The sequence below is a fragment of the Jaculus jaculus genome, chromosome 10 (assembly GCF_020740685.1).
Source record: "Jaculus jaculus isolate mJacJac1 chromosome 10, mJacJac1.mat.Y.cur, whole genome shotgun sequence".
NCBI classification, from domain to species: domain Eukaryota; kingdom Metazoa; phylum Chordata; class Mammalia; order Rodentia; family Dipodidae; genus Jaculus; species Jaculus jaculus.
Window position 1 is genome coordinate 43,336,882 of NC_059111.1, and position 12,131 is coordinate 43,349,012.

Below are 12,131 nucleotides of genomic sequence, written 5' to 3' on the forward strand. Positions count from 1 at the left end.
TCACAACATACAAAGGCAATCTCATTATAATAACATCAGATTTCTCAGTGGAAACCCTGAAAGGCAGAAGGTCCTGGAATGGAACACTTCAAAGTCTGACAACCTATGGTTTCCAACCCAAGCTACTCTACCAAGTAAAAGTATCCCTCATAATAGATAGTGAAAGAAAAAATTTCCATGAAAAAGTCAACTCTATAATTATATGAACACAAAGCCAAACCTACAGAGAATGCTTGATGGAAAACTCCACACAGAAAAGTCAAACATCCAATCTCAGCAGTAAACAAGAAGAAGATCACAATAACCAAAACAGACCAGGATCAGAACAGTACATAACACAAGTAAGTACCCACCCACATAAAAAACCTCATCATGGCAGGGATTAATTCAAGCCTCACAGAAATTACTTTAAATATCAACAGTCTTAACTCACCAATCAAAAGATAGGCTATCAGGATGAATGGAAAACCATACCCTGCTTTCTGCTATCTTCAAGAAGCCCACTCACCGCTAAAGATAGATACCTCTTCAGGGTTAAAGTTTGGAAAATGATATTCCAAGCAAATAGAGATTAAAAAAAAAAAAAACAAGTGGGTGTTGCTATATTAATACCCGATAAAATAGACTTCAAATGAAAATCAAAAAGGGCAAAGAAAACTACTTCTGGCTCATCAAGGGTATGTTTCAACATGAGCACATCATAATCATAAGTATGCATGACCCAAACACAGGGGCACTACAGTTTATAAAACAAAATCCACTTGGCAATAAAACAGAAATAAACATCAATACCATCATAGTTGGAGACTTCAATATTCCAGTCTCATCAATAGATAAGCAGAAAACCAACAGGGAAATAATAGAGCTCAACAACATCATAGATCAACTAGACCTAAAGGATATTTATGGAACTTTCCACCCCAACTCTACAGAATACACATTCTCCTCAGCAGATCATGAAACCTTCTCCAAAACTGACCATATATTAGGACACAATAAAGCATGCCTTCATAAAGTCAGGAAAACTGAAGTAATTTCCTGCAACATGACAATGATTTAAAGCTAGAAATTAACAATGAGACACGTCAAGAACACCACCAACTCCTGAAGACTAAACACCACACTTTTATACAATGAATGGGTCATGGAAGAAATAAAAAAGAAATTATAAAATTCCTAGATTTGAATGATAATGAAAACACAACCTACCCAAACTTATGGGACTCAATGAAGGCAGTCATAAGGGGAAAATTCATAGCACTAAATGACTTCATTACAAAGACAGAGAGATCACAAGTCAATAAACTGACTGTCCACCTAAAGGCACTGGAAAATCAAGAAGAATGCAACCCAACAAGTTCTAGATGGAAAGAAATAATCAAGCTTAGAGGAGAAATTAATGAATTGGAAACTAGAGAAACAATTTTTAAAAATCAATGAAACAAAGAGCTGTTCTTCAAAAAAATAAGCAAGATTGGCAAACCCCTGGCAAAAGTGATCAAGCACAAAAAGAGAAGTCTTAAATTATCAAAATCAGAAATGAAAAAGAATAGATCACTACAATGCATCAATGAAATTGGAAGAATCATCAGGGCATACTTCCAAAATCTCTACTCCACAAAATTAAATAATCTGGAAGAAATGGATGAAATCCTAGACGTATACCACCTACCAATACTACAGAGCAGATTAATCTCTTAAACAAACCTATCACATCCATGGAGATTGAAAAGGCAAACAAAAACCTCCCCCAAAAGAAAAGTCCAGGACAGGATGGCTTCTCAGCTTAATTCTATCAAACCTTAATAGAAGAACTAAAGTCAATTTTTCTCAAACTATTCTGCATAATCAGAGGTTAAGGGATCCTACCTGACTCCTTTTATGAAGCTAGCATCACCATAATACAAAAACCAGACAGAGATGTAACAAGGAAAGAAAATTATAGGCCTATATCCCTAATGAACTTAGATGGAAAGACCCTGAACAAAATCCTTGCAAACCAAATTCAACAACACATCAAAATCATAATCTACCTTTATCAAGTAGGCTTCATTCTAGGGATGCAGGAATGGGTTAACATACAGAAATCAGTCAATATGCCAATACAGCAATATACCACATAAATAAACTGAACCATAAGAACCACATGATCATCTCAATTAATGCACAAAAGGCCTTTGACAAAATACAACACTACTTCATGATCAAAACACTGGAAATAATAGGCATGAAGGGTTTATATCTCAACATGATAAAGGTTATATATAAAGATCCTAAAGCCCAACTAATTCTTAATGGGGAAAATCTCATGGAATTCCCACTGAGATTGGGAATAAGACAGGGGTGCCCACTCTCACCACTGCTCTTCAACATAGTACTAGAAGAACTAGCCCAAGCAATAAGACAGGAGAAATAAATAAAAAGGATTGAAATTGGAAAGGAAAAAGTCAAGTTAGCCCTATTTTCAGATGACATGATCCTATGTATATATAAATGACCTGAACATCTCTATTCCAAAACTAAGATGATAAATCACTTCAGCAAAGGGACAGGATGGAAAATACACATACAAAGATTAGCAACTTCTCTACATGCAAAGGACAAAAATACAGAGGAAGAAATCAGTGAGACTGTCCATTTTCAATAGCGACAAAAAATTAAATACCTTGGAATAACACTAACAAAGGATGTGAAGGAACTATATCACAAACACATAAAAACACTCAAGAAAGAAATAGAGGAGGACTTAAGAAGATGGAAAGACCTCTCATGTTCCTGGATAGGTAGAATTAATATTGTGAAAATGGCAATTCTACCAAAAGCAATATAAGATTTAATACAATACCAATAAAAATAACAGCATCATTCTTCACTGAGACTAAAAAAGAAGATCTAAAAATTCATATGGAATGGCATAAGGTCTCAGATATCCAAACATATCCTCAGCAAAAGAAACACCTCAGGTGATATCACCATACCTATCTAAAGCTATATTAAAAAGCCATAGTCACAAAAACATCATGGTAGTGGAATAAAAACTGAAACATAGACCAGCAGAACAGAATTGCAGACCCAGACATTAGGGCAAGCAACTACAGCTGCTTAATCTTTGACAAAGGTGTCAATAATGTAGACTGGAGAAAAGACAGCATCATTAACAAATGGTGTTGGACAAATTGGGTGACCATATGTAGAAAAATGAAATTAGACCCACTCATTTCACCATACATAAAAATCAAGTCCAAATGGATTAAAGACCTCAATATAAGATCTGAAACTTTTCAACTATTGGAAGAAAAAATAGGAAGCATGCTCCATGATATAGGACTGGTAAAAGACTTTAGAAAAAAAAACCCAGTAGTCAAGGAAATTAAACAAGCACTCAACCAATGGGATCTCATGAAGCTGAAAAGCTTTTCCACAAACATACCATAAGCAGAGGCAATAGATTACTCAGTGAATGGAAGAATATGTTTGTCAGCTATAACATTGACAGAAGCCTAATACCTAGAATATACAAAGAATTCAAAAACTGAAAAATGAAAAATCAAATAACCCACTCCAAAATTGGGACAGAAAATCAAATACGGAGTTCTCAGAGGAAAATAGAGGGTAATTTTGGGAGGTAAATCAAAATGCATTGCATCCATATATGATTGTGTAATATGTATATGTATGTATATGTAATCCATATGATTTGTTAGCAGTGGCTGGAGGCTCTGGCATGCCAATTAATATTGTCTTTCTGCTTGGAAATTACTAAAAAAAAATTAAAAAATAATAATTATCATGACTATCATATTTTTGAAAATAACTGAAGTATATTAGTTTAAAAATTTAGATTAGTTGGTAAGTTATTTTAACAGATACAAGCAAAATATTTATATTAAAAATTAGTAGACAGGGCAAGAAAGCCACCAGGCTTGGGTTGAGTAGCAGGAAAACCCAGGTGAGAGGATTGTCCACTCACAAAGCAGCTCTCAGCAAACTCAAGAAATGTGAAGGGAGAGTGGCAGAGAACAATGGAGGAGCAGATCACAAGGTGGAAGAACACGGGGAACAGCAAGAGAAGTAGAGCAGCATCGGCAGCCTCCCCTCCCCCCCACCACCAGTGCCCAGCTCCAGCGAACACAGCAGCAGTCCTGGGACCCAGCCAAGCCAACTTGAACCAACAGCAGGACACAGGCAGGAGCAGAGGTAACTGGGATTACTCCAGGGAAGGGTCTCACGTGGTCACAAGCTGACTTGGAACCCTCAATAGATCAGAAATCTTAATCTTCTTGTCATCAGGATTACGGGTGTGGGTGGGGGACCACACACCCTAAGGGATAGGCAGAAGATCTGGTTGTCATAATACCTACTTTTGGATAAATACTCTGAGCTGTTTTTCACTGAAAGTGTACATTCTTTAGTTAAATTTTAGAATCTGCCTGTATTTTGTTCCACTCAGCCTACTCGAATACTCTCATAGCAGGCAAACCCAACACCCAGGGTCACTTTTGGAGATACTCTGAGAGTCTTGAGAGACACAGCTAATGCATTAAGATCCTCCTACCCTAAAGTTATATAACATCAGATAGTCTGATACATCTAATAATACCTAACTAACTAGAAAATCCAATCATTAAATAATCCAGGATGCAAAAATATATACATTATAACACAAGAACACCAAAAATCAAGACAAGATGAATGTACCAAAAAAGTAGTAATGCATCCGAAGTGACCTCCTCTGAGAATGAGTTAAAGGAAATGTCTGAGAAAGATTTCAAAAGAATGAATATAAATATGTCCAGAGAAATCAAAGAAGAAATCAAAGGAATAAAAGAGGAAATCAAAGGGATCAAAGAAAACACAGGACAAAAATTTAATGAAATAAAGAGGTTAATACTAGATATAAATAAGGAAATAGAAATAATAAAGAAAAACTAGTCAGAATTACTAGCAATGAAGAACACAGCTAATGAACTAAAAAAAACTCTGTAGAAAATCTCACCAGTAGAATGGATGAAGGAGAGGACAGAATATCTAAGCTAGAAGACCAGGTGGCAGATCTAATACAGTCCAACAAAGAGAAAGACAAACTAACAGAAAAGTATGAGTGGGAATTTCAAGATATTCGGGACAATATGAAAAGATCCAATATAAGAATTCAGGGCATAGTAAAAGAAGAATTCCACTCCAAAGGCATAGTAGGCATCTTCAACAAAATCATAGAAGGAAACTTCCCCCAAATTGGGAAAGAGGTGCCAATGCAGATACAGGAATCCTTTAGAACAGCAGCAAGACAAAACCTGGAAAGAACCTCTCCTCACCATATTATAATCAAACTAACAAAAACACAAACCAAAGAAAAAAATTGAAAGCAGTTAGAGAGACAAATCAAGTTACCTACAATGGCAAGCCCATCAGAATTACAGCAGATTACTCAACACAAAATTTAAAAGCCAGAAGGGAGTGGAGTGATATATTCCAAGTCCTGAAGGATAACAACTGTCAACCAAGGTTACTTTATCCTGCAAAACTATCTGTTCAAATAGATGGAAAAATAAGGACATTCCATGACAAAAGCAAGTTGAAGGTGTATTTGAAGACAAAACCAGCTCTACAGAAAATATTTGAAAGAATCCTCCATGCTGTATAAAAAGAAAAGCACACATATAAGGAACCGGGAAAAAACAAACAATACTGAAATACTAATTAACACAAGACAGCAAAGGTAAAACCGGAAGAACTACAAACAATTGCAAAAATGAATACAAACCTTTCAATAATATCTCTTAATAACAATGGTCTCAATGCCATAACCAAAAGGCATAGGTCGGCAGAGTGGGTTAAAAAGCAGGATGCTTCAATTTGTTGCCTCCAAGAAGCCACATTTCTACAAAAGATGGACACTCTCTTAGGGTGAAAGGTTTAAAAACAGTGTTTCAAGCAAATGGACCTAGAAAACGAGCAGAGGTTGCTATCCTAATATCTGACAAGGTAGACTTCAGTCCAACATTAGATAAGAAACATAAAGAAGGTCACTTTATATTGATTAAAGGCACCCTCAAACAGAAGGACATTACAATCATAAACATATATGCACCTAATATGGGGGCCCCCAAATTCATCAAACAAATTCTATTAGAACTAAGGTCACAGATAACACCGAACACAATGGTAGTGGATGAGTTCAACACCCCATTCTCATCAACTGACAGGTCATCCTGGGAAAAAATAAAGAGAGGCATCTGGACTAAATGAGGTCATAGAAGGAATGGACCTAACAGATATATACAAGACATTTCATCCAAATGTTGCAGAACACATATTCTTTTCAGCAGCACATGGAACATTCTCTAAAATAGACCACATATTTGAACACAGAGCAAATGTTAACAAATACAGGAAAATTGAAATAATTCCTTGCATTCTATCTGACCACAATGGAATCAAACTACAAATCAATAGCAAGAAAGGCCACAGAGCATACACAAAATCATGGAAATTAAATAACACATTACTAAATGATGAATGAGTCAATGAATAAATCAAGAAGGAAATCAAAAAATTTATAAAGTCTAATGATAATGAGAACACAACATACCAAAATCTCCAGGAAACAATGAAGGCAGTCCTAAGAGGTAAATTTAATGGTTTAAGTGTCTATATTAAGAAATTACAAAGTTCACAAGTAAATGACATAATGCTACACCTTAAAGCCATGGAAAAAGAAGAATAAGGAAAACCCAAAATCGGCAGACAGGAAGAAATAATAAAGATTAGGGCAGACATTAATAAAATAGAAACTAGAAAAACAATCCACAGAATCAATGAAACAAAGAGACCATTCTTTGAAAGGATAAATAAGATTGATAAACCCTTAGCAAATATGACCAAAAGAAAGAGAGAAGAGACAAAAATTAATACAGATGCCAGAGAAATTTTTAAAAACATAGGGACATACTATAGAAGCATATACTCCACACAGTATGAATATCTGAAAAAAAATGGATGATTTCCTTGATTTATATGATCTACCTAAATTAAGTCAAGATGAGATTAATCACTTAAATAGACCTATAACAAGCATAGAGATCCGAACAGTTATCAAAAATCTCCCAACTAAAAACATCCCAGGCCCAGATGGTTTCACTGCTGAATTTTCCCAGACCTTCAAGGAAAAGCTAACACCATTGCTTCTTAAGCTTTTCCATAAAATAGAAAAAGAATGAATTCTACCAAACTCCTTCTATGAAGCCAGCATCACCCTGATACCAATACCAGGGAAAGATAGAAGAAAAAAAGAAAATTACAGGTGAATCTCCCTCACGAACATTGATGCAAAAATTCTCAACAAAATATTGACAAACAGAATACAAGAATACATCAAAAAGATCATCCACCCTGACAAAGTAGGCTTTATCCCAGAGATGTAGGGATAGTTCAACATATGCAAATCGATAAATGTAATACACTATATAAATGAACTGAAGGACAAAAATCATATGATCATCTCATTAGATGCAGAGAAAGCGTTTGACAAAATCCAACATCCATTCATGATAAAAGTCCTACAGAGACTGGGAACAGAAGGAACATATCTCAATATAATAAAGGCTATTTATGACAAGCCTACAGCCAACATATTACTAAATGGAGAAAAACTGGAAGCTTCTCCACTAAAATCAGGAATGACAAGGGTGTCCACTGACCCCACTTTTATTTACTATAGTTCTGGAAATCTTAGCCATAACAATAAGGCAAGAGACACACATAAAAGGGATACAAATTGGAAAGGAAGAGATCAAGTTATCATTATTTGCAGATGACATGATTCTATATGTAAAGGACTCTAAAGACTCTACCAGAATACTGTTAGAGCTGATAAACCCCTTCCGGCATGTAGCAAGATACAAAGTAAATACACAGAAATCAGCATTCCTATATGCTAACAACAAACACACAGAGGCTGAAATCAGAGAATCACTCCCATTCACAATTGCATCAAAGAAAATAAAGTACCTTGGAAGAAACCTAACCAAGGAAGTAAAGGATCTCTACAATGAAAAATATAAAACACTCAAGTGAGAAATTGCAGAAGACACTAGGAAATGGAAAAACATCCCTTGTTCCTGGATTGGAAGAATTAATATTGTGAAAATGGCAATCTTACCAAAAGCAATCTACACATTTAATGTAATCCCTATCAAAATTCCAAACACATTCTTCATGGAAATAGAAAAAACAATCCAAAAATTTATTTGGAACCATAAAAAACCTCATATCAAAAACAATACTGAGCAACAAAAATAAGGTGGGAGGTATCACCATACCTGATTTTAATCTATAGTACAGAGCCATAGTAACAAAAACAGCATGGTACTGGCACAAAACCAGATATGTACATCAATGGAACAGAATAGAGGGCCCAGATATAAGACCAGGTAACTATAGCCACCTGATATTTGATACAGATGCCAAAAATACTCACTGGATAAAAGATAGCCTCTTCAGCAAATGGTGCTGGGAAAATTGGATATATATCTGTAGAAGGATGAAAATAGATTCTTCTCTTTCTCCATGCAGAAGCATTAAATCCAAAGGGATTAAAGACCTTAACATCAGACCTGAAACTCTGAAATTGCTAGTGGAAAAAGTAGGGGAAACCCTTCAACATATTAGTCTTGGCAAAGACTTTCTGAATATAACCCCAATTGCTCAGGCAATAAAACCACAGATTAACCAATGGGACCTCATGAAACTACAAATATTTTGTACTGCAAAATGTACAGTGAATAAAGCAAAGAGGCAACCTACAGAATTGAAAAAATCTTCACCAGCTATATATCTGATAGAGCATTAATATCTAGGATATATAAAGAAATCAATAACTTAAATAATAAGAAATCAAATAAGCCAATTAAAAAATGGGCTATGGAACTAAATAGAGAGTTCTCAAAAGAAGAAATACAGATGGTGTATAAATTGAAAAATATTTCCCTAGTCATCAGGGAAATGCAGATTAAAACTACATTGAGATTCAAATTCACTCCTGTCAGATTGGCTACCATCATGCAAACAAATGATCATAAATGCTGGCAGGGATGTGAAAAAAGAGGATCTCTTCTACACTGTTGGTGGGAATGCAATCTGGTCCAGCCATTGTGGAAATCAGTGTGGAGGTTCCTAAGACAGCTAAAAATTTAACTACCATATGACCCAGCTATAGCACTCCTAGGCATATATCCTAAGGACTCATCCCATTTCCTTAGAACTACATGCTCAACCATGTTTATTGCCACTCAATTCATACTAGCTGGGAAATGGAACCAGCCTAGATGTCCCTCAACTGATGAGTGGATCATGAAGATATGGCACATTTATACAATGGAGTTCAACTCAGCAGTAAAGAAAAATGAAGTTATGAAATTGGCAGAAAAAAAATGGATGGATCTGGAAAGTATTATACTAAGTGAGGTAACTGAGGCACAGAAAGCCAAGCACCACATATTCTCCCTCATATGTGGATTCTAGTGATTGGGCTTCTGCATGAGAAGTTAAAAACTCAGTAGCAGAGGCCAGTAAGTTAAAAAGGAGATATTAAGGTAAGAGAAAAGAAGGAAGGAGGATACTTAATAGGTTGGTATTGTATATATGTAAGTAGAAGAATAGATTAATGGGGGTGAAAAGGCCTAAAGGAGGTCAGGGGAAAAGACTGAGTAAAGGAAAGGTGCAGGGAGGGCTAATCAAAATATAAGAGGAAGCAAATAAATGATTTGGGATCCTCTGGTTTCAGATAATCGATCACTCAGGAGCCATAGATCATTGTTAGAAAAATTTTCAGTGCCTGGGATGGGATACCTCCAGTGAGTTGTTGGCCAGGGAGGTCCCAGATGCCCCCAAATCATTATAAGCCATTGCCAAGGCCCTTGGTTACCCAACAGGAATAGATGGTAAGACCCTATTGCTGAAGACTCCACATACTTGGGCTGCAAGGCCACTGAGAAATTGTGCTGGAACTGAGATGATAACCTCATCCATGTAGACCAGCTGACAAAAAGCTGGAAGCAGCCATTCTACATGTAGTTCAATGGGAGAAAGAGATACCATCAGTGAAGATACTCAACAGTGGACACTGCAAGCCTTAGAATTGGCCAGCCAGGCCAAATGAGCCAATGGGTGCAATAGTGGCATGTCTGTCATGGTAGAAACCAACTGCCCTCCATTTTGGCTGGCCTGCTCCATGGGAGGGAATACATCCCTGATACTGAAAACCTAAAACAGGGGTAGTCATGATCCCTAGGGGTGTAACATCAACTGATGTCTGGAAAAATGTATATACTACGCTTATCAAACTGCCCGGTTAGCCCTTCTCTTAATATTCATACCCTTATATTAATTCTACTCTTACTTTGGGTAGAGAATCTTCTCTTTTTAGATGGCAGTGACCTTGGGATGACTTAGAAGGTATTGTAGTGCTGGAAAGAAGTGACTGGAGTACTGAGTAACATCTCGATCACAACTTCCAAGGCTCAGACTCTAATGCAGAAGAGGTGGCGGAAAGAATGTTAGAGCCAAAGGAAGGGTAGGACTCCTTACAACATGCTCCTCCAGACACAAAATGGCCTGGATATCCATGACCTCTCAGTGTCTGACACTACCTACACAAGACCATCATAAGAGGAGGAAAAGATCATGACATCAAAATAAAAGAGGGACTGGTTGAGATGGGGAGGGGATATAATAGAGAAAGGAATTTCAAAGGGAAAATTGGGGGGGAGGGAGAGTATTATCATGGGATTTTTTTATAATCATGGAAAATGTTAACAAAAATTGAGAAAAAGAAAAAAGAAAAAAAAATTGTAGACAAGTTTTTTAAATAGATGGGTATGACAGACTTCTGTCAGAGTACTTGATGACCCACCAAAGGCCAGTGGTAAGACCCTATTGCTGAAGACTCCATACGCAGCTGATGCGTAAAATGGAATGACATGGCTGGAAGCCAGGAGAGAGTCAGTCCCCAGACAGTCAGCGTGTCTAGTGCCAGAAGGTGCTACATAGGCGACTGGGGGAAATAACAAAGATCTGTCCAAGCAACGCATTGTTTAACCTAATTAGCAACAAATAACCTGATGTGATGCCCACACAAGTGCAATAGTGGTACACAGCCATGGTGAGGAACCAATTGCTCTTGTTTTGGCTAACTGATCCACTCAGTGGTACTAGACCCATAGCTGGAGCTGGGAAACAAGTCAGAACCATACCCAAACATGAGCCCACTCTGCAATATCAAGCTACCATCAATCACGGGGTATAAGAGAGCCTACACCTATCATACTGTCTATCAAAAAAGTAAGTGTTATCTCAATTTTCCGGGTGCTAACTTACTCTCTGTTGGAGAATCTGCTTCTCTTTTCCAGATAGATGCAGATCCTAAGAAGAGAGCTGCCCCAACATACCTCAAAAGGGGCCCAATTGAAACTAAGGACAACTGGTGAAACAAGCAAAGGTGATGTTTTCCTATGAACTGGATGCCAGCACAAAGGGGAAGGAGACCAATGCAGAGAAAAATCAACTCCTACCAAATCAGAGAGCCAGAGCCTCAGAGGCCCCCAACACCTCAGCACTGAAGCAGACCAAAAATGAACCCAACATGGCTCAGGTTAATTTTGCGGAAGAGGAGGCGGAAAGAATGTCAGAGTCACATGTTGGGTCATGATTTGCAGAGACATTTATCATACCAATAACTGGGGGCTAACTCCACAATGCACGACCCATTTTCATCAACAAGGAGGGTCCAATGGGAGGGGGTAGATCACAGATGAGCCTAAACAATGGTACCAAACTGCCTGTATTTACTGAAAAGAAACCTAATAAATTAAATTAAAATAAAATAAAATAAAAATAAATAGATGGGTATCATGCCTCAATGATCTCTGCAAAATAAATACTGATACTCAATAACATTTATAAATTAAAGTGCTGATTACAGTCATTTAAATTTGTACTTGTGGACTATCAGTCATAAAAAATCGAGATAATAGATATTATTTAAGTGCATGATGAGAAAGCTTTTTTAGTTCTCTTGTCCATAGGCTACTTCTAGATGGAGGAGCATCAGGGAGCATCCTCACAGTGCCACT